Raw genomic sequence first — 24,851 nt, 5'->3', positions numbered from 1 at the left:
CGGGGGGAAATCAAGCAATTTTCATCAGAGGGAAAAAAAAAAAACATTACACTGTATTTCAGTCAGACCAGAATAGTCACCCAGGAAGCCATATATAGCTCTTGTACGTCTGTCTGTACCTTCTGTTGGAAGCAAAACTGTGGATAAACAGTATCATGGAGCGAATTTGAATGGATGATGTCTAGAACGCAAACCAAAACAGAGGTGAAATACTACATAAACTAAGGAGGATTCCTTTATCACACTTGGTGTTTGAATTAATTCATTGTGCACGTGTGTGTTTATTACTATATTTTCATGGCTAACAAAAAAATAATGTCAATTCAAACGGCAGCAAATAATATAACTACGATTGTTTTTTCTTACATAAGTTTACCACCCCATAAATCTTTGTGTTAATGTGGGAAAATGTGACCTGAACAGATGGACCTCATGCTGTTTTCTAAAATACAAACAGATTTCTGATCTTCTGGACCAGGAAATGAAGTCAGCACTAAAACAACATACAGTATCATCCATCTCCTAGAATTTCAATTTAAGAAGCTGCTAATAAAAGCAGTATTTCCCTCTTTACAAATACAGCACAGTGATAAGTTTGTGTCTTAATGGAATGTGTTTTAGACATAGTAACAAAACACAGTGGGATATTAGTGGTGCTGGAGAAGGCAGTTGACTGAACCCTGAACCACACCAATTTCGGAGAATTCCTTCACTGTGGGTCTTGGCAGGTGGCAGCATCTGGCTCCCTCCACCCTTCATTCTCCAAGTTTCTCACAGAAGGGACATCCCTGAGGACTGCTACTCAGCCTGCTTAAATCTTCATCTCATTAGCCCAAGGGCCCCTTTTCCTTGTGCCTCTTCACAGGAGCAGTTTCACAAATAGATGCCCTTAGGCTTGAAGACCCAATAAAAAGCTCTCTGTCAAATAACTGGCAGGGTTTTTGTTTTTTTTTTTCCACTCTACCACTTTCTAGCTGTGTGACTTAAAGCTGGGAGGAGGCTGAGGGGGCCAGCAGGACTGGGTCTGAGGAGGAGTTGGGGCCAAGGAGGTGGCCCATGAGGCCAGGGTATTAGTTATATAAAGGGAGAATGAGCTGATAATTAAATATTGAAGATAATGGAGGGCCAGATTTCTTATCATCAGAAAGGAAATTTCAAATAGAAAAAGAATGAAGACTAGAAGGAGCCTTGTGGTATTGTAGGGGAGGTGAAGATATTAAACTCATGGGTTTTAATATGAATAGATGACTAGGTATAGAAATAGATATAGATGTATGTGCATATGTGTTTGTGAGTTTCCTGGCTCTGTCTGCTAAAATGGTCTAAAAGCAATGACATCCCATTATTAATAACCACACCTAGCACCCAGATCTTGCATTGTCTACTAAAAGGAACCATGGCTCCCTGGAGAACTACTTTTGAAATGACTGAAATGGTTGGGTAAGAATAAGAGAAACAAGATAAGCCTGAAACATCTTACACCAGAAAGTACTCCAAGAATAAAATAGAGATGTCAGAAGAACACAAGAACCGGCTTGAATGGGACTTGAACAGCCAAATCTCTGACAATTTTAGCATCAAAATCAATAATGACAGTGGGTTAAAATCCAATGAATAAAACAGAAATCTACAAGTCCATGCTTATGTAAATAAATGAATTAACAAATAAATAAAAAGAGAAAACTCTTCCTTATAATAAAATACCAACTAATAAATGTAAAATAAATGTGGACCTGGAAAAATTGCCATTTGGCTATCATCATAATAATAATTTTTTCAAGCAAGAATCATAAAATAAGTGACTGAAAGTTTGTTGAAGAACAGGATGTTTACATAATCTCAAAGAATCTTCCCACAAAATGCTTATTAATTACCAAGGGAAAATTAATAACTTTACAGTGAAGAAGTTATCACCTTAACCAGATCATCAAAATTAACATCAACTGCAAATCTTTATTAATTAGATACACTGAGAACACAAAATCTCTATCATATTCCTGCCAAAATTGCATAACTTGCATCTAATCATGAAGAAACATAGACAAACCTAAAGTGAGGGACATTCTACAAAATGGCCTGAACTTTGTTTTGTTTTGTTTTAAAGATTTTATTTATTTGAGAGAAAGAGCAAGAGAGAGAGAGAGTACACCGAGCACAAGCGGGGGCCGGGGTGGGGGAAGAAGCAATCTGCCCGCAGAGCAGGGAGCCCAACGCTGGGCTCTATCCCAGGACCCTGGGATCATGACCTGAGCTGAACAAAATGGCCTGAACTTTCAAAAATGTCAAGATTATTAAAGACAAGGAAGGAATCAGGAACTGTCACAAATTAAAGATTAAAGATACATGACAATTAATGAAACTCATAATCCTGGATTTGATTCTAGACCAGAAATAAAAAATATTTTTCCAAAGAGTAAATTATTGGAGGGGCGCCTGGGTGGCTCAGTCAGTTAAGCGTCAGACTCTTGATTTCGGCTCAGGTCATGATCTCAGTGTCTTGAGATGAAGTCCCGGCAGACTCCACGCTAAGCAGGGAGTCAGCTTGAGACTTCTCTCTTTCCCTCTGCCCTGCTGTCTCTGCCCCCCCCACCACAACACACACACTCTCCCTCTCTTCTCTAAAATAAATAAATTAATTAATTAATTAATTAATTAAATCTTTTTAAAAAGGTAAATTATTAGAACAAATGGAAAATTCTCAATAAGGTCTGTGGATTTGATGGTAGAATTTTAACGGTTAAATTCCTCATTTTCGTTATAATACTGTGGTTATACAGAAGTGTCTTGTTTTTAGGGAAAATATTTAAGTATTGAGGGTTAATTAGGAATCACATCTGCAACTTTCAGTCAGTTCAGAAAAAAAAGAGAAAGAGAATATGAATGAATGAAAAAACAAATGTTGTAAAATACTTACAAGTGGAGAAAATGGGGTGAAGGATATATGGGAGTTATCCTTCACCCAGAAGTTCCTTGGGCTACATGTGCAACTTCCTTATAAGTTTGAAATTATTTCAAAGTAAAATGTAAAAAAATAAATTGGGGATTACAGTATCTATCTCATAGATAAATAGTTGTTGGGAGAAATACATGAGTTAATACATGTGGTATGCTTAAAACAGCTAGGTACATAGAAAATGCTAAATAAATGTTAGTAATGATGGTGGTGGTGATAGTCGTGATGTAGTCCTGAACTCACAACTCATTTGAATCAGGACAAGTTGACTCTGGGTCACTTACTTCTTTCCTCTTTTTAGATTTAATTTAGAAACTGAAATAATATTTATTTGCTTTTGAGATGCTAACAACATTTTTTTTAAAGATTTATTTATTCATGAGAGAGAGAGAGAGAGCACGAGGGGGAGGAGCAGAGGAAGAGGGAGAGAGAATCTCCAGCAAATTCTGCACTGAGCATCTGCACTGAGCATGGCGCTCCATGCGGGGCTCGATCTCACAACCCTAAGATCATGACCTGAGCTGAAACCAAGAGTAGGATGCTTAACTGATTGCACCACCCTAGTGCCCCGAGGTGCTAACAACATTATTAAACTTGTTTATTGCATTTAAGTACATAGTGTTCATGCAGAATAATATTTTACAAATTGGTGTCCTCAAGCAAAAAACATGTTAGTAATATTTTTTAAGTAATCAAGATCAAGTTTTTGAAAAGTCATTTTCACCCTTCACTAATTTAGGCATTATTGTGATAATGAGAATATATATCTTTATATATCTACATATACAATGTATACATTAATGTATATATTTAATATAGGGTAACCATATACAATACTATAATAATATACATAGAAGTAAAGACCATGAGACTTGAAAAAGATTTGGGGAGTCATCTACTCCAATTCCTTTGCAGGTACATCTTTCTCCACTTATGACGGTGTTACATCCTGATAAACCCATCATAATTTGAAAATATGGTAAGTCAAAAATGCACTTAATACACCTAACCTACAGAACATCATAGCTTAGCCTAGCCTACCTTAAATGTCCCTGCATTAGCCTACAGTTGAGCAAAATCATCTAACACAAAATCTATTTTATAATCAAGTATTGAATATCTCATGTAATTTATTGAATACTGTACTGAAAGTGAAAAACAGAAGAGTTGTAAGTATCAGTTGTTCACTTTCATGATCATGTGGCTGACTGGGAGCTGTGACTCGCTGCTGCTGCCCAGCATCACCAGAGAGAACCATACCACATATTGCTAGCCCGGGAAAAGATCAAAATTCGAATTGGAAGTATGGTTTCTAATGAATGCATATAGCTTTGCACCATCAGACAGTTGAAAAAATAATAAGTCAAATCTGTATATCCTCTACAGCATCCCCAACGGATAGCACCGAATCTGTTTGAACACCTACAATGACAGGAAGCTCACTCCCTTTCAAGGCAGCCACCTGAGAGTCATTCTAATTGTTGGAAAATTATTTTTTTTTTAAAGATTTTATTTATTTTTTGACAGAGAGAGACACAGCGAGAGAAGGAACACAAGCAGGGGGAGTGGGAGAGGGAGAAGCAGGCTTCCCACGGAGTGGGGAGCCCGATGTGGGGCTAGATCCCAGGACCCTGGGATCATGACCTGAGCCGAAGGCAGACGCTTAACAACTGAGCCACCCAGGCGCCTCTAGAAAATTATTTTTTAACATTGTGTCAGAATCTTTCTCCATATAATTTCCAGAGGCTGTTCCTATGTATTTCCTCTGGGGTCACTAATTAATTCCCTCTTCCACATGACAACGTTTCAATATCAGAACTATTTCCTACCTTCTACATTGCAGGTCCCCCATTATAAGTTTTTTTCTTCTCCAAACTGAAAACCTTCTCTTTTTTTCAATTATTCCATGTGTAATCGTGGTTTTCCATCTTTTCACCATCTTAAACACTCTTCTCTGAACATACACCAGGTTTTATAATCTCTCCTATTCTAGAGATTGTTTCTATGGGAGCAGCCTAGATCACAGCATCTATTCTGGAAGCTTCATGCATCCACATTTATTCCTTCATTCAGTCAATATTAACTGAGTGCCCATGATGTGGAAGGCACTATCTAAGACATTATGAGAGATAAGATTAAGAAGACATAAGCTTTCTCTTAAAAAATGTACATGTTCAGGGCACCTGGGTAGCACAGTCGGTTAAGTGTCCGACTCTCAGTTTCGGCTCAGGTCATGATCTCAGGGTTGTGAGATCGAGCCCCATGTCGGGCTCTGCACTCAGCCCAGAGTCTGCTTAAGACTCTCTCTCTCCCTCCACTCCTCCCCCCACGCATGTACACATGCTCTCTCTCTCAAATAATAAATAAATAAATAAATAATTTTTAAAAAATAAAAAAATAAATAATGTACATGTTCATTTGGGAGAAATAATATATGGTTACAAGTGCCACAAAACAGACACAACAAGTTCTATATGCATAAAAGGAAGGAAATTATACAATTAAATATGTATTTGCTTTAACATCAGAGTACTAAAGAACAAAGCTACAGTCATGACAATGCCAGACTGGGCCTATTTTGTTTGTGGATAGTATGAGAATTGGTAAAAAACAGAAGGTTGGGATTTAAACTATATTAAAAGAGAAAATTCCAAATTAGGAGAATTATACAGATTCAGAAGACAGAGAGTTTATATAGTCCATTTACCACTGAAAGCTCTGACAATAGAATGAATAATCATTTGTCCAGAGTGATTTACATGCAATTCTAGAAAGGCAAAATAAACAAACTAGACTATTATACACTAGGCTTATACCAAGTGCTTTACATGTAATGTTTTACTTAATCCCACAACAACCCTAACAAGGTAGGCACTAATATTATTCGCTCTTAAAATAAGAATTCATGGGATGCCTGGGTGGCTCAGTCGGTTAAGCGTCTGCCTTCGGTTTAGGTCATGATCCCCGGGTCCTGGGATCGAGCCCTGCATTGGGCTCTTTGCTCAGTGAGAAGCCTGCTTCTCCCTCTCCCTCTGCCTGCCGCTCCTCCTGCTTGTGCTCGCTCGCTCTCTCTCTCTGACAAATAAATAAATAAAATCTTAAAAAAAAATTCAGTGAAACTCAGCCAGGTACAGTGACTTGCCCAAGCTTACAAGGGTGCTAAACATGGCAGCCAGGCTTCAAATCCAAACCCTCAGCCTCCAGCCCAACTTGAGGCCATCAACTACCCCACAAAGAAATCTCTGGCAAATCTCCAAACACATCCTCACAATGTTCCTAGTGACTTATTTGGAGAAGCCTCTCACTGAACAATCTGTTTCTCCTTTGGCTTTAAGAACACTTTCTACAGGATTCTGTTATAGTCCTTGACATATGGTATCACTCTGAGTTGTATACGTAACACTAACCCCTGAAAAAGTGTTACATTCCAAGAACAGAGATATGTCCTTATCTTTTTCTCCGTGTCCCCAGGTCCTAGGGGCAATACCGGACTCAACAAACGCTACAAGTCCTCTGGCATAGCTGGCCTGCTTTGGAGAAAATCACCCTCTTAACCAGAGACCACTAATTCTGGGTCTAATTAGTTGTGGTGCTGAGCTCTGGTTATCACATTTCTGCAACCTGACTCTCTCTTCTATCTCCTAACCTTAAATTTAAGGGAATCCAAGAAATAATTTGAGTATCTGGCTTTGGTTCACCACTAGCTTCAGCAGCCTTATTCACCATTGGGATTCTCAACCCTATTTAGAGCAATGGCTCAGCCAGAGTTACAGAGAGACCAGGGCGAAATAAATGGGAAATTACCTAATATTTCTACTTTCCTTCATCAAGTTCTTAAAGTCAAAGTCAGAGTTCAGTAAAGCTGCTGCTATTTTGGGTCTTAAATAAAAGGAAAAAGATACCAAATGATTTTGATACAGTCAGGAAATGATTAAATGAACTTTAGTAAAGATAGGCATATGAATTGAGTTCCTATATAACTATCAAATAGTGTTAAGTGCACATAAAGTGCTACATATGCCTACTGGTCACATATAATTCTATTACAGCAATGACTATAAGAGAAAGAGTGAATAAACAATTTAACCTGTGGTAATGTCATATAAGCCAAAATTTTAAAATTACATATGTATATTAAAATTTATAGGGCAAAATAAAGTTTTAGTCCACAGAAGAAAAAAAAACTCTGTGACCTCAGCTCATCTTTGACATTTCCTAAAAAGTAGAAGGCTATTTCCTGTGTCTAGACTAGAAGGCAGATGGATGAAAAGTGAGAAAGGAGAGATACTGGAGTGATTATCATTCTCCTACCCACACCCAAAACAGTGACCAGCAGACACTGACTGTTGGTGTAACACTTTAGTTACTTGGAGAATCATTGCTAAGTGCAGAATGGCAGCAAAAAATATGTGTGGTGATAACAAGGGTACTTTGCCTGATTCTACAATCAAAATTATTCAGGAGGAATATGAAATAAGAAGGAAGATATAGTAGTGGCCCACAACATCCTGGAACTGTGATTTATCAGAGTGTTTAAGAAATATCATCCATAGTGCAGGTGGCCTTAGCAAGGAAAATGAAATAAAACTCTCCTCACCAATGAAATGTTTAAAAGTGCTCAGAAAAAAAAAAGGCCTGGTTAATGCCAACATCTTTTTCCTCACCAACAAATTCTAATGCCAAACTGGAAAATTAAATTTCTACTCAGGTCACCAGGAGGCAAAAACTCTTCAAGCATCTAATAATTGGGGGGGGGGGGGGGGGTGAGAGGGGTGTCTAATCCTCATGATAACCAGACTGTCAGATTGCTAGATAAGTCAAAAACTGCTGAGATCAGCTAGGAAGTCTGAAGCATGGATAGCAACGCTATCCAAGTTAAAAGGTAATTGGGGGATTCAGCTATCCATTTGAATTAAAAATATTGTGAAAATTAACTTTACAAGTTCCCATTAAACTTATATTTAATAAGTGGATTATTTACATCTTCACATATTCTCATTAATTTTGTCTTTGAAAAGACTCTAATTTATGTTAAAGTATGAAAAAAAGGTATGATTAATCAGTCAATCTCCCTTCCAATCTCCCAAATACTATTTTATCTTGTGACTGAATTTACTAACTCCCATTTCTAATAGGTAAAACAAAAATGTTAGACATATTAATTAAATGAAACCAGGGTGATCATTGCCCCTCTTCAGTTCCTTCGGCCCCTCTACTTACAACTACCCACCCCCTGCTGGAGCTGATTGATAGATCTACCAACACAAATAGACAAAACCTATTAGATCCTATTAGAAGCAGAATTGGTGACTATCGAAATACAATATGGTTCTAAGTTCTACTCCTTAGTAAATTTAATTGTGCTCTCTCACTAGAGAATATTTTTATAATCTTGTGATGGGGAACTAGGGTATTGTTCTAAATGTAATATCAAGGTGAAAAATCACAAAGATGGACAGATTTGTCTCCATGAAAATTTAAATCTTCTGTGCAGAAAAAAGAAACCGTAAAAAAATTTGTGACTAAAAACAATAGCAACAAAGGGTCAATAGCTTTCATATAAAATGGACTCTTAAAAACTCAAAAAAAATTGGGCAAAGGCCATGAATAGGTAATTCACAAAAAAAGAAATATAAATAACCAACAGACATATGGAAAGATGCACAATTTCTATAAAAATCACAGAAACAAGGGCACCTGGGTGGCTCAGATGGTTAAGCGCCTGCTTTCGGCTCAGGTCATGATCCCAGGGTCCTGGGATCAAGTCCCGCATCGGGCTCCCTGCTCAGCAGGGAGCCTGCTCCTCCCTCTGCCTCTGCCTCTCTCTCTCCCTCTCCCTGTCTCTCATGAATAAATAAATAAAATCTTTAAAAAAAATCACAGAAACAAGAGTGAGATATCTGTTTTGCCCCTTAAGTGAGGAAAATGGAAAAGTTTGATTATCTCTAGCATGAATGAAGAATCATGCGCTATTTTCTGCAGGGAAAAATTTTACAGGAATTTTGGAGAACACACAACATGTACCAAAATGCAAAGTGTGCATTCTCCCTAATCTACCAATTTCGTTTAGGACTTTATTCTAAGGAAATAATACCATTACACAGAGGTATATTAAAAGAATGTTCAATACAGCATTGTTTTTATTATTAAAAAGTTGTAAAGAATCTGTACTTAAGTGGGATGTTGATTAATTCAATACTTCCATGTGTCAGATGGGAAGATAGTTATGTCTTCTGTGGAAAAAATAACAGAAAAATAGATACAATATGATTCTATTTATGATACACCAAATTTAAGATGCACAATTTTTCACATTTCTAAACTTAAAATGTATCTTACAATTGACAACATCTTACATTCAATGAAATGTGTCTTTATTTATGAATTTAATAATCTGGAAGGTTTTTTTAAAAGATTGTATTTATTTGAGAGAGAGAGAAAGAGAATGCGTGTGCGTGAGGGGTGAGGGGGCAGAGGAAGAGGGAGAAGCAGACTCCCTGATGAGCAGAAAACCCCAGGCAGGGCTTGATCCCAGAACCTAGAGATCATGACCTGAGCTAAGGGCAGATGCTTAACTAACTGAGCCACCCAGGTGCCCCAATAATCTAAAGGTGTTTATTCCAAACTAATATTCATGGTTACCTGTGGAGAATAGCCTACTAGAGGGCTTTATTTTCTACTCTGGTATTGATCCCAATTTTTTTATAATCAGCTATATTTTAGAATTTATTATATAAAAACAATAAAATTATTCCCATTTGGCTGTTCTAAAATGTTTTTAAAACCCAGAAAGAAAATAATATAGGATAGCTCATCAATACCCCAATAACCATTCTTTTATTTTTGTGGAAAAAGTTACTTTGATCCATAATGGATACAAAAAAGTAGTATGTGGGTTTTTTTGTTCTCTTTAAGGTATTTGACCAACCTTATGTGTGCACATTCTTATGAACTTCAATGACATGAATTCCTAATTTGGCTAAAAAGTGGACTTTTGTCATATTTTCTCTATACAAAAAAATACTCTACAAAAAGAATACCTCCTTTTTAAAAAGATTACATACTAACTAGTTTAAAAATACTACAGACTCTACAGCATTTTAAGAAAAAACACATTCATTAAGTATTTAGAAATTAAATATATCATGTTAAAAGGTTCAAACTGAGGGCGCCTGGGTGGCTCAGTTGGTTAAGCGACTGCCTTCGGCTCAGGTCATGATCCCGGGGTCCTGGGATCGAGTCCCGCGTCGGGCTCTCCGCTCTGCAGGGAGCCTGCTTCTCCCTCTCCCACTCCCCCTGCTTGTGTTCCCTCTCTCGCTGAGTCTCTCTGTCAAATAAATAATAAAAATAAAAAAAAATCTTTAAAAAAAAAAAAGGTTCAAACTGAGTAATGTGTTACCTCTCATAGAGGACAAGCCTCTGTAAATCTGAGTTAAAAATAAATAACTACTTCTTACAACACGATCTTCAATGGAATGTTACATCTAGCAATGAATTTACTAAAAAAGGAAGATGGGAGTATAACCTAGAGTTTAAAAAATAATCTTTTATAAAACCATAAAATATGGTAGATTATCTTTCAATAGAGAGGGGTGAAATACTGAAATAAATGCCAGAAACTAAAGAAAAAAATACATATATATATTTGACTACATAAAAATTGAAATTTTCTATACAGCATAAAATACCATAAAGTTTAAAAATAAAAAAAATCAAGAAAAAATTGCAACATATGTAACGAAGTCCTTACTATACAAAGAGCTCCTACAAATAAGAAACAATATAAGCACACCAAGAGAAAATAAGGCTGGAAACTCACAAAAGAAGAGATAAGTATGACCAATATATATATGAAAACATGTTCTTTTTTGCCTATCCAATTGGAAAATACTTTTAAAAGACTGATAGAATCTAATAACCTAATTTTGGTGATAGTATAAGGACATTGACATTCTAATTCAGTATTTATAGTGGTATATATTGGTACACATTTTCTGTAGCACAATCTGGAAATAGTGTTCTTCCAATAAATATTTCATTAATACTTATGTTTAAAATGTACCTACCCATTGAACTGACAATTTCACTTCTAGGAATTTGTTCTAAGAATACAATGAAACAAGTGCACAAATGTTTGTTCAAATATGTTATTTGCAGAATTGTCTGTAATAGCAAAAAACTGGAAATACATAAATGTTCATTATTATGGTATTGTTTAAATAAATTATGTTCTATCCATGTAATGCAATATTATGCAACCCTTAATAATGACATTAATGATAAATTATATAATGCAAATGCAAGATCAATCCACTTAAAATGCATGTATGTTCCCCTAAAAGAAAATCTATTTACAATGGTTTTCTCTGGTTTTATGCATTCCTCTATTACCTAAATTTCTTACGATGAGCATACACTTTATGAGAGAAAAGCCATAGATATTAATGTTTTGAAAAATACATATGTAATCTTTAAGGAGTCCACAAACCATATACCACCAGTATATTTGAAACTACCGGCATTATGATATATCTTAGTCATATTTTCTTCAGATTATAACTTTCTATAAGATTGTTATCTACATATTGTTCTCTTTAAATTTTTCATTAATTCTTTCTGTTTAAACTTCCTTCCTTTATACATATTAAAATATGTATAAACACTTAATTGCTCAGCATAATACCAAACACTTTAATCCACAGGTTCTGTGGCTTTGGAACAGATGATTGTGAAAATGAATGGTTCTGAAGAGTTCAGAAAAACCAGAGGTGTCCAAAAAAAAAAAGATGAATTACAAATAAGTTCTGGAAAAAAGTGTAACTTTTAGCACATGATGGTGTTGAAGACGGATGAGTGTATTTACATGTAAATTATATTTGTGTGCATATACACATACATGTATCCTAGATGTATACATGAGAGTTTATGTTTCTCACCGTGAGTACTTGCATGTAGGTAATCAAACCTATTATATATATGCTTTATTTGCACCCCCAAGGGGAGCTACATTTTCCTTCACCTTATCTTCAGTAAACTAGCACCTAACCCATCTACAAAGGTTTTCAGTGTCTGGCAGGCTCTATTCTGGCACCTGCTTTGGAGATGGGCCATTTTTGGCAAAGGTTCAGGGCAGAAGGGCAAGGCAGGCCCCAGCCGGGGAAGTGAACCTACGAAGGCGCTTTAGGCACTTACTTCAGCACCAAGGACACGGGCAACCCCAATCAAAATCATTTCAGGCGGAATTGCCCTCGGAAACTGCCTCTCTCATGCCGCCCCCAACCGTCTCCACCCAGTGCTATCTCCGGACCCTCAGTCGTTACTCGGACGCAATCTTTCCATCTCGCTCTTCGCCAAGCCCGGCGAAAGAATGGACGGAGATGCAGGGCCCCACTCGCCCCAACACGAGTCTCCTTCCAGCTGGCCCGCGCGACCCTTCCATCCCCTTCCTCCTCCCATAAGAGTCCAAAGGGGAGCACACAGTGTAGAAACTCTTCAGCGCCCAGAGACCGGTCAGGGAGAGTTCCTGTTTCCCTCCCCAGGCCTGGGGAAGCTGAGTGCACTTGCCCTGCGCCTCTAGCCAACACACCTGGCAATAATCGGCCCTTCCACCACTACTCCTTGCCCCCGGCTTTCGTCGAGGAAAAATTTCTGCAAAGCATTTATTCTCCATGAAAATCTCAACCCATATAGACGGGCGTACAAGAGTCATAGACATAAGAAAGAAAAATACTAACTCTCGGCTGTTTCTAAAACCAGCAATTTTTAAAGTTTGGATTTGAAACCGTTCTCATGACGCTGCAGGGATTCACCCTTGTTTGGGTGGGCTCCTGGGCCAGAGGAAAGCAACAACCCTAGCCTTTATCATGGAGGCTGGGGAAAGGCCTATAGGTGCTATGGTGGCAGAAAACGGGGGCGCAGGGGCCCTAGTTGATGCTAACCCTGCTGACCCAGTGTCCCGGTTCTCCAGGAAAGCAGTGCAGGGAACTGCGGGGACCGCGGCCCTTCTGACGTCCAACAGAGCCCCCTACGAAGGTTTGTGAAGGGGGCGGGGTGCTTCGCCCCGGGCCCCCACCCAACCCCAAAAGAGGGGCTCTGCCCCTTAGGTGCCACGGCTAAAAGTGGCTATGTGGGGTTCGGGGTCGGCTCTCACTCCTTTCGGGTGGGGCGGCCCGACAGGCAGCGACAAGGTGCCAGTCTGCCGCTGCCGCCTGACTCCGGGGCCCGGTTACCTGTGTGTCACGGCGAGGAAGGTGCGCGCGGCGCTCCGCGGCAGGGAATGCCCGCTACCGCGCGCCTAGTCCAGCCTCTACCGCGACTGCGGCCGCCGTGCGCTTCGCCAGGAAAAACGCGGCCAGGGCTGCTGAGGCCGCCAGGCGGGGCGTGGAGGGGGCGCAGCGGGTGCGGACACTGCGCCTGCGCTCTCTGCTGCCCGCCCCCCAGCGCTGCCCCGGCCAGCGTCGAAGACGGCCAGGGACGCCCAGGATTTGTGCCTGAGCCGAGCGACTTCCCCCTACCCGCGCGATGGGAGGGTCTAACGCTCCAGGAAACTGCCTGCCCCGGACCCCTTTAGCCTACGCCCTTTGGAGACAGCAGGATTGAAGCAATTGATTGTCAGCCAGGGTGACGTGGTCTTCTGGAAGGGGGCAGGGAGGCAGCTTCAGTCCATTTCAAGCGGTCTGTTCGTGTTTAAAAGTCGCAAGTCGCTGCCTCGATATTTAAAAATATGTCTTGCGTCCGTAAATCGTGGTTGGGGAAGGGCTTTGGGCATCCCCAAGTCCACCTGACATTTTACCGAGGAAATCTCTGACGGAGGGGTCTTGACATTGCAGAGCTGGTTCCTGGACTCAGGTTTATATACCGCAATCCCCTACTGAATGAATATAGTCTCTTGGAAACAGAACTGGTCATAAAAGCAATGGTCTAGATAGGTCAAGAGGACAGGCAGGGAGGCTGTTACTTCCCTAGGCCAGGTAAGAAAGAGCGAGGCCTGAACCAAGGTGCTAGCTGTGGGAAAAGATAGAATGTGACTGCTGGTTTTTCTTCTGTCTCTCCAGATCCACTCTCCACCTTGCTCTGACTCAGGGCTGACCTTTATGGACTACATCAGTTGTTCTATGACTTTCACTTGGTTTTGGCCAATGGGAGGCATCTGCAGGAGATCGCAAGGCAGGATAGTATTCAGGACCTCCCCCTGTGTCCACCGAGGGCCAGCTCTGTTAGCAGTGGCTATATTCTTTATCTGGAAGCCATTACTCCAATCCTGCGGTCCTCTCCTATAGTTCTCTCTGGTTCTGTACCACTCACACTGCCCTTGCCCCCTCAGGAATGGGGCTGGTAATGGCTCACAGAAGTTTCCTTTAACCCTTCCCACTTCTTTTAAAAAGTACCTTCCTTAAATTCTCCTCAACCACCCCCTGGGTGTACCATGACATCTTTTCCGTACCATCTTTTTCCTACCATTCCAGGACACTATAATAGATTTTACTTCACTGTGGTTGGGAAAATTCATGAGAAAACAAAACAAAAAATGTGAAAGAAAAATGGGGCTTTTAAAAGGTGAGATGTCTCCCAAAGTCATCTTGACAGTTCCCTGGGCTCTAGGCAGCCAATCATACAAGGTGGTCTCCCCGATGGGTTCCCCAGTGTGAGTGACAGTTTGAATAGACTCAAGAAAGGAATTCAGACCCCTTGTAACCAGTGTGTTCACAAAGGAGCTAGAGATCATCTGAGTGTCCAGCATAATAGAACTTTTGGATGCCTCTTGATGTAAAGAGACAATCTAGATCTTTATGGAGCAAGTGCTGGTGCTTTCCCAACTGCAGCTGGGCTGCTTTTGAATGAGTCAATATTCTTAGGACACTTAAAAGAGCCCTAGGTACAGTGTCTGAAAAATGTGTTTATGAAGGAGTTGCTGAGTGAAGCAGTTGTCGATGAGAGTCTCTGGCTGTTTCTGTAGAAAACCCAAAGAATATTCCCAAAGTAGCAGGGGGGGAGGGGGGTATATAAATGGCAATAGAGTAACCCTAGCACTCCATATCAGCTTGGACCTAACCATTACTCTGGCTTGTAAAAACAATCAGATTGGTTTAACTAGTTTCTTTCCCCACTCCCCTTCAAAAACCAAACAGACAAAGCAAAACAAGGCACTATTGTAGCAAAACTTAACCAAAGGGAACCCTAGGAGTAGCTGTTTGCAAACAGAATTAACATTCAAGCAAACACACTATTTGTACTGAATACAAATGACACCAGAACAGAAAATTTAACATGTATTTTCAGTCTTTCACCCTTTTGAAGAGAAAGGCTCCTTTGTTGTTCAGAAAACAGCCTGGGCATTAATTGCACTGATCTAGATAAGGAAAAGAGGTACAGAAGCAGAGGAGCCTCAGAAGGCTACAAAACTCAGCCAGATTTTATGTTTCTCTCGGAAGAAGGGGTTGGGGGAAGAGAGCCAGAAAAGTTTTGAGTCTGGAAGCGAGAAAAACAAAGTTGTAGAGTGAGCCAAGTTTAGGAGAGAAGGTTTCTGAGAGATTTGAGAGAGTAAGACTAGGGAGTTAGCATAGCTGCCATTCTGAATGACACTGAGAGACACTGAGAAACAGGGGAAAGGATTTTTAGATGTTTTGTTATAGGTAATAAATGGAGTTCTTTTGTTCATTGAGGGATTTTTCTTGCAAGTGTCAAAAACTCAAACTGACTTAAGAAAAGGAATATTTGTAGCTTAATAATTGAAAAATCCAAATCTGGATAGATGCTTCAGGTATGGCTGGATCCAAAGTACAAACAATGTCATCAGGATATGGTCTCTATTCACTTTGACTCAAAGAGTTTATTCTCATTTAGTGATTTCTTCCTACCTGCCCACCTTTCTCCAGTGTTCAATTTATGTCATCCTTATAGCTGACCATTCCAGCAGAAAAAAGAGCATTTACTTCCATGTAGTCCCAATAAAATCTTGGGATTATGTCTCATTAGCAAATTCTGGATCATACACCAACCAGATGCCTTAGTCTGGGGACAAAGAATGTGGGACAGCTTGTTCTCCAAAGGAAAATCAAGGTTCTGTTATCAGAAAAAATCATATAGTGATGAGCAGGTGAAAAAAGGACATGTATACTACATGTATCTCTCAAAGAAACTTCAGTTAAGATTCATATTGTTTTTCAATTTTTTTTATATTAGACAAGTGCTTCTTTTGAAAATGACATCATGTTGACAGAAGAAAGCAGCTGAAATGTTCTTTCAACCTAAAAAATAAAGTGTAATGTCTTGCTGTTCCTATAGAAAGAGGTACCAGAAAAGTTTTTTTTTAAGATTTTATTTATTTATTTGACAGAGAGAGAGAGAGCACAAGCAGGGGGAGTGGCAGGCAGAGGGAGAGGGAGAAGCAGGCTCTCCGCTGAGCAAGGAGCCTGACGCAGGGCTTGATCCCAGGACTCCGAAGGCAGCCACTTAACCGACTGAGCCACCCAGGCGCCCCAAAAAAGATTTTTTAATGTATTTTGTTCTGAGTTTCCATATACACACAGCTTTTATGTGAGTAAAAAGGCCCATTTTTAATCTGAGAAAACAATTCAGATCCCTTAAAGCCCAAAGAAGTTCCTAGAGTTTCTGATTACCATTGTGGAAATACTTGCTTCTCCCATCAGCACCACTACAACTTAACTCTCATAATCAGACATAAAGCTCAGTACTTGTAGCACTTTGGCCTAAACAACTAAGATTTAGTTTGTATACCCATACAGGAAGGCACAGAGTAACACCCTATTTTAGGAGCTTTCAGACTTTTATCAGCCTCAGGTACCTGGCACATCACCACATATCTTGAAATAAGTGAGGCAACTTGCTATCACAAAGTATAAGCACTTGCCTTGGTCTTCAAATTATGTATAAAATGAAAGGCACCAACCATTAAGCACAGCTATCTGTTTTTCCCCAATCAATTCTTTGTTCACTACCATTTACTACTCTAGTACCACATTTTTTCACTTCACCACTTACTAGCTCTGTGCTTCAGATTTTTATCAGGTAAGGGGATAATAATTACTACACAGGGCTATTGTATGGATTAAATTCATTAATACATGCAAAAGGCTTAGGACAGTGTCAGGCACCCATAAGCACTAAATGAATGTTTGCTATTATGATAACAGAGGTCAAAAAGTAAATCCTTCTAGATATGTAAAATGAGTGGAAAAGTCTAGATGGTGGGTATGTCTGAAGAACATGCTGTATAGGAGAAGAGTTGCTAATTCAGCTTCAGAGACCATAAGGAAATGTAAATTCAGTGTTAAAAGATTTTAAGATTTTTTAAATGGGGGTAGAAATCTTGATTTTTTTGTGTTAAAATTTCTGATTATTAAAAATGCAAAATTGTAGGGGCGCCTGGGTGGCTCAGTCATTAAGCGTCTGCCTTTGGCTCAGGTCATGATCCCAGGGTCCTGGGATCGAGCCCCGGCTCCCTGCTCGGCGGGGAGTCTGCTTCTCCCTCTGCTTCTCCCCCTGCTTGTGTTCCCTCTTTCACTGTCTCTCTCTCTGTCAAATAAATAAATAAAATCTTTTAAAAAAATACAAAATTACATTCATGATAAAAAAAAAAAAACCCAACAAACTAGGAATAGGAGGAAACTATCTCAACATAATAAGGGCCATATATGAAAACCCACAGTTAACATTATACTCAATGGTAAAAGACTGAAAGCTTTCCCTCAGGAATAAGACAAGGATGCCCATTGTCACCACTTCTATTCAGCATGATACTACAAGTTTTAGCCAGAGCAATTAGGCAAGAAAAAGAAACAGTATCCAAATTGGAAAGGAAGAAGTAAAATGATTTCTGGTCACAGACAACATGAGTTCATATGTATAAAACCTTAAATACTCTACCAAAGAAAACTGTTAGAACTAATAAATGAATTGGCAAAATTGAAGGATGCAGAACGAATGTTTAAAAATCAGTTGCATTTCTATATACTAACAATGAACAATCTAAAAAAGAAAGTTAAGAAAACAACTCTACTTACAATAGCTTCAAAAAGAATAAAATCGTTAAGACTAAACAACAGTTAAGACAAAAGGTTTATACACTAAAAATTATAAAACATTGCTGAAAGAAATTAAAGACACAAATAAATGGAAAGACATCCCATGTCCATGGACTATAAGACTTAAATTTACTAAGATGTCAATACAACCCAAAGTGATCTACAAATTCAATGCAATCCCTACCAAAATCTCAATGATGTTTTTGCAGAAATAGAAAAATCCATCCTAAAATTCATTATATTTATATATATATATTTATAAATATATATATTTATATATATATAAATTCAATATATTACATATTATGTGTAGAAATAAGGAGATGTGGATGCACAGGAAACTTAAGAAATCCTGAATAACCAAAACAATCTTGAAAATGAAGAACAAAATTGGAGGTCTCATATATCCTAATTTCAAAACTTACCACAAAGCTACAGTAATCAAAACAGTGTGGTAGTAGCACAAGGAAGGAAATTCTGATCCTTGCTACAACATGGAAGAACCCTAAGGACATTAGGCTAAGTAAAATAAACCAGTCACAAAGGACAAATACGGCATGAATCTACTTACATGAGGTACCTAGGGTAGTCGAATTTATAGAGACTGAAAATAGAGTGGCAGTACCAGGGGCAGGGTGGGTGGGAGAATGGGGACTTAATATTTAAGGGGTACAGAATTTCAGTTGGGGAAGATAAAAAGTTCTGGAAATGGAGTGTTGATGGTTGCACAACAATGTGAGTATACTTAATGCCAAACCAAAAATAAAAAATTACAGGAGGAATCGCCAATAGGGAGAGCAAGCAGATGCAACAGGGAAGATTATCTTTGGCCCTACTTGGTTCTCACTGGCACTATGGATCCCCATGATGTCTCACTATGACCCCCAGAGAACACCCAACCAGGTAATTTGCCTGAAGCTTTCGGCTACAAGGTTACTTTGCTGCTACCATGACAACCCTCTAGCCGGACCAACTAGCACCATCAGCTACTTTCTGTATCCCTCACAGTGCTTGCAGGAACCTCTAGATCCCTTCCATACCTTATAGGAGTATCAATAGAGTCACAGTGTCAACTTAGCTCTCTCTCTATCTTGTCTATGTCACACTGTATTTGGATTTCACTCTGTTTTCATCATCCTATGTTGGTGCAGAGCCACCCTGTGAAGCCTTCTGCTCCCACATTTTGAAATAGAGTGTAGAACCCAAGCCCCTCTACTTTCAGCTTTCTCCACAGTCTATTTAATAATAGCCATACTGGAATTTCTGCCAGGAAGGTTAAAGTCACAATACAAGAGTCTGCCTGCTTACTCCCACTTTCTCTCTCTCTTTCTTCTCTTTTGTGCACTCAAGTAGAAAATCGAACTTTGACTCTTTTTTTTTTTCTCATTAAATTCCTTTTTTAAGAGCCCTAATCCTCCCCACCCTCATAGTTGGTAGATACCTTTGGCTGACTAGAGAGGTCATAAACATAGAAATGCAAAAAAAAAAAAAAAAAAAAAAGAAAAAGAAAAAAATTAAAAGAGTATTGGGTATATTCTTTTAAATTAAGTAAAACAGATGATTTGGGCAAAAGGGAATATAATTGCTCATGTAGCTGAACAGTCTGGAGTTTCAGGCCAGACTTAATCCAAATGCTGAAATGATGGAGTCAGGTCCCAGTTTCTCACTTTCTCAAATCCACTTCTTCATCATTGGCTCTATATTTGACAGGCTTCTCCCCTTGAAGTTTCAAGATGACCAGCAGAGATGCCAGGACCCATATGGTTCCCTGTTCACGTGAAAGGAGGAAGAGCACTTTCCTTGTCCAACTTGCTGAGCCAAAGTCCTCATCTTAGTCTGATTGCACCTGTGTTTATTACCTTAAGATACACACCATATCCCATATCTTATATCCCATTCCTAAAGCAGAAAAGCAATGCGTCAAGTCCCCCTGAAGCCTGTGGACCATAGGAATAAACATTAGATACTATTACCAAGAAAAGGGGGAATGTGTGTTGAGTGGCCAAAGACAGCAATGTCCACTACCAATGATATCTTCCAGATCTGATTCGACCTGCTGCTCAACAAGTACTTATTGAACAAAATATTTTTTTAAATGCAGAACAGACATAACTTAATCTTAGCAACTCTTCCTCTCAGTACAGATCATTTCTGACTCCTGATTCTTGTTCTGGGAAATTTCTTTCTAAATAATATCCTAGGGTCTGCACTTCATACACCCAAACCCACCTATCTCCTGGGAGTCCTGGGCCACTTCCCCATCAGTTTCTGTTCTTGCCCTAGGCCTTGGTCTGAAACCTGGGTGGTTCCTAATCAGGAGCCAGCACCCAGCACCACCTGTCGTGTGTGCAGGCTGCCAGTCTGTGTGTCCACGTCTCTTTAATGATCATTAAATGGTTCATAAACCACCTTACAGCCCAAACAGAGTTTACTCTAATTTTTATCACATTGATTATTATTACATATAAAAATATATGTAATATATTATTATAATATATAATATATATTATTTATTTTATATATTAATGTATAATAAACATATGTTTATTGATATATGTAACATATTAATAAAAATATATATTGTATGGGTCTCTGCTTAGATTTGACGTGCAAACCCTCACAAACAAAAGGAGTGGGTCTGCTGGGAGGAGGGAGTCACCAAGGCTAGGCCCCATGGAAGTACTGAGGGTATAGGTGGGTCGCCTGGCTTCCCATTGATCGTTATCACATATATTTTAAATACCTGTTGTAAGCAATCACACCTCAAGTTTTAAAATGAAAAATTCTTTGAGGATTAGTGAAGAGAGAAAAGAAGTTATTTTGCATATATTTCTCAGAAGAGAGAAAAGGAAGTGTAGTGGCAGTTTACTGTTGTTCTTTGTGTTTAGAGAAGGACTAGAGGGGTGAGCTGACAGAGGGGCAAAAGTAGGAAGCCAGGGTAAGCCACCTCTACCCCTAGTATTTCCACTGGGCCTAGCCTTGGTGACCCTCACCTTCCAGCAGACCCCCCTCCTCCTTTTGTTTGTGAGTGTTTTCACAATCAAATCTAAGCAGAGAGACCCATATATTACATATTATGTGTAGAAATAATCAATGTGATAAAAATTAGAGCAAACTGTGCTTCAGCTGTAAGGTGGTTTATGAACCACTTTAATGATCTTTAAGGAGATGTGGACGCACAGACTGGCCATCTGCCCACACAGCAGGTGGTGCTGGGCAGGACTCCTGACTAGAGGATGGTAGACTTGAATTCTATTGTTAGCTCTGCTCCTCGGCAGCTGTTTGCTTGAACAAATCAATTAACCCCTCTGGACCTACCAGTTCCTCAACTCTAAAATAGCAGGGTTAAACTTGACGTTCTCTAAACTCTTTTCACCTCCAGCATTCTAAAATTTTCTAAGAAATCCATTTTGTTTTTAACAGTTCCTGAATGAGAAGTTATCAGCTCCTGCTTTTCTAGAGCAGGAAAGATCACAAAGAAATACTCCTTCAGGCTGAATGGGATTAAGGAAGAGATGTAGTGCAGATAGGGGGCTGCAGAGTGAGGATCATGAAGGACAAGTTCCTATGGTGGGTCCTGACTCTCCTCTAAGGAGTCTTCATGTACAGCCTCAAGAGGCTATGTGGACTGAACTGCAAGAATCCCCATGCTCTTTGGCTGAGGAGAGGTTGCATTTTCCAGGTTCATGGGATTCCCTTCTTCCGAAGTTCCTCCAAGGATCTAGGCCTCACTCCCACAACCTCTGTTTTCTGGAGGAGAGCTCTAACTAGGGTGAAGCATCCAAGGTTTTCTCCTATGACATCTAAATTAAGATGACAAATAGAAAGCATGAAGTAACCTCCACTCTCTCTCAAAATCTCATGAAAACAAGTAGGAAGGGATTTTTTAAAAAGGCATAAATCCACAAAGACAAAGAGAAAAAGAGACAAAAACAACTACATTTTGGAAGTTAGAAAACCCTTGAACAAGCAACAACTGGCTTAACAGTCTCTAGTAAAATAAATCCTAAATCAATGATGAAAGATAAGAAGCAGTCTGATTTACACTGTAAAACCCAAGGGGCTCATGAATTGACAGCTCCAGGTACCTCTGGAAGTGGGGCTGAAGTAAGGAGTTGAGATAAAAGAGATTGACTGAAAGTTCTTTTAAGAAGCTGTTAGCTCCTCAGATGCCTTTCCCAATCCACACAGCAGGAAAACTACCTCTCTCCAGCCCTAGTGGGAGGCTGGAGGCCTTTCCTCCAAGAGTGAAGAGGAATGTTCTCTGGAGAAGGAAAATCTAAGGGTCTACACTGGCAGAATCAGGCACAACTGAGGATAGGGTAATCCATATGGAAAACAGGAGGATAGGAACATTTACATTCTGAATAGTGAAACTACCAGGCCTCTTCTCCCTCTCGGCTCCCAGAATACTGGCAGCCAGGCCTGTACCGTCCAGGAGACTGGAAGATCTTCCTCTGATCATTTTGAAAAGCTCAAGAGAAAGACTTCAAAATTCTGACATAGGGATTTGCTAACCAATTGGCCCTGCTAGCCTGTTTAACAGTGAAATCCACCATTGACAAGCCCCAAACCATGTTCTCAGAGGCTCCAGTCAGCTTTTTATGCCCCATCTTAAATATGAGCAGAGGCCAAGGATCACCACACATCTAAAGAAAACCTCAGAGAGACCAAAACAAACAGATAAAGATAACTTTGAAGAGGGCGCCTGGGTGGCTCAGTTGGTTAAGCGACTGCCTTCGGCTCAGATCATGATCCTGGAGTCCTGGGATCGAGTCCTGCATCGGGCTCCCTGCTCGGCGGGGAGTCTGCTTCTCCCTCTGACCCTCCTCCCTCTCATGCTCTCTGTCTCTCATTCTCTCTGTCTCAAATAAATAAATAAAATCTTTAAAAAAAAAAAAAGATAACTTTGAAGAAACAGAGCCTATTCAGGGGAGGAAAAAAGTTTTTTGATTATCAAAGTTCTCAGATGGATATTACATCATTGAAAGAAGAAAAGAATGTATTTATCAAAAGGGATTTAGGGGCACCTGGCTGGCTCAGTTGGTTAAGCGTCTCACTTAGTTTTTGTTTTTTTTTAAGAATTATTTATTTATATGAGAGAGAAACAGAGAGAAAGAGAGAACGGAAGCAGGGTGAGGGCAGAGGGAGAAGCAGACTCCCTACTGAGCAGGGAGCTCGATGCAGGGCTTGATCCCATGACTCCAGGATCATGACCTGAGCCGAAGGCAGACACTTAACTGACTGAGCCACTCAGGCGCCCCTTAATTTTAGATTTTAATTGATTTCGGCTCAGGTCATGTTCTCAGGGTCCTGGGATTGAGACCCGCGTCCTGCTCCACACTCAGTGGGGAGTCTGCTTGAGGATTCTCTCCCTCTCTCTCCCCTCGCTCACATGTTCTCTTGCTCTCTCTCACTCTCTCTCCCTCTCTCTCTAAATAAATAAATATTTTTAAAGGGGATTTATCAAAAGGAAAAGGGTGTACTTATACAAAGGGAGCCTTAAAATTTTAAATGTGATAGTAGAAATTTTTTTTAAACTTAATAAAAAGACTGAAAGAGCCAGTCCCCCATGATATGGAAACAAAAGGACAAAAGATGGAATACTGGTAAGAAAAGATAGGAAAATTAGAAGGCAAGACAATCTGAAAAGGTAAGAAAATTAGAAGACCTGCTCAGGAAGTCCAATATCCAAATAAAGAGTCCAAAAAGAGAGAACAGAAAGCACAGAAGGAAGGGAATAATTCTTGAAATAATTCAGGACAATATTCTAGTTTACAGATTTAAAGGGCCTATAGAGTACCCAGCACAGTACTCTAAAATAGGCTCTCATCAAGGGATATCTTAGTGAAATTTCAAAACCCTGGGAACAAACAGAACATCTTCTAGCTTCTAGAAAGAAATGAATAAAAAAATTTAAATAGGCCATATAAAAAAAATCAGGAATCAGAGTTTTTGAGCTTCTTAACAAAGCAGCTCTGATGTGTTCAGAGCTTCCAACCAAATTTTCAATATTCCACTCTTAAATATGAGTTAAAGACAGAAGCCAAAGAAAAATTGTAAATGATGATAGCAGAAGACTGATCCCAATCTAAAAGTCTAAAACTCCCTCCCCTCTCCACCACTCCCTGAGCAGCCACTGGGATCTTGGATGGATCCAGAGCCAAAGACCTGCCTGGGAGCCTTCCCTTTATTCTTCCCTTAGGCTCCATCTCTGCAATAACCACCCTTCTGTGTTCGTTGTCCCATTCTCTCTCTCTCTCTCCCACCCTCCCTCTCTTTCTCTCTCTCTCTCTCTCCCTCTTTCTTTCTCTCTCTCTCTCTCTCTCTCTCACTAGCTTGATTTGAGGGGTTCAATCATGCTGCTTTTCTTGATAGCAAACATTATTAATTATGGCTCTGTCTAGGAAATGGGCAAAGATCCCAAGAGCTCAGGCTTTGACAGTAGGGAGCTGCACTTCTTTGTGGACAAAGAATCAGACTGGATTTAATGACAAGTTCTAAATTGGTATAAGACTTTCCCATTTCCTTGAAACATAATGCTCCATTGATTGCAAGCTGAGTCATATATTGAGCCTGCTTCTCACAGTCAGCGGGAAGTGTAATTCCTGAATGACTCCCAGCAGACATTTATAGATTTTTCAGTCTGTTGAGTTATAAAAAATACCCAAAGTCTTTTTTTTTTTTTGCCTGAAGACCTTTAAATAAATTTTGATCTCAACAGCTAAGTCATTGAACATAATTATATGCAACACACTGGGAGTAATCTGCATAGAAGCAAGAGTTGAGGTAATGAGGTCAAAAGAAATATCAAGTGTGAAAGAAACAAAGAACAGAAGACTGAGGACTAGAGT

General features: G+C 39.5%; 1 protein-coding gene across 3 annotated transcripts in view; it reads right to left on the bottom strand.

Annotated features, from left to right (window-relative positions):
* Positions 1–13,748, bottom strand: part of SLC35G2 (solute carrier family 35 member G2) — a 39,719-nt gene extending 25,971 nt beyond the window's left edge. For 2 of the 3 annotated variants that reach the window (XM_034995327.1, XM_034995336.1), the window contains exon 1: positions 13,183–13,748. The gene's annotated coding sequence lies outside the window, so the exon portion shown is untranslated. Of the gene's footprint in view, positions 1–9,124; positions 9,187–13,182 lie in introns of all 3 variants that reach the window. The other variant, XM_034995351.1, reaches the window with a different exon arrangement.
* Between the last annotated feature and the right edge of the window lie 11,103 nt (positions 13,749–24,851).

The sequence above is a fragment of the Mirounga leonina genome, unplaced genomic scaffold (assembly GCF_011800145.1).
Source record: "Mirounga leonina isolate KUSES-001 unplaced genomic scaffold, KU_Mleo_1.0 Mir_115, whole genome shotgun sequence".
NCBI classification, from domain to species: Eukaryota; Metazoa; Chordata; class Mammalia; order Carnivora; family Phocidae; genus Mirounga; species Mirounga leonina.
Note: the sequence above shows the minus strand (reverse complement) of the source record. Positions and strands in the feature narration are given on the sequence as shown.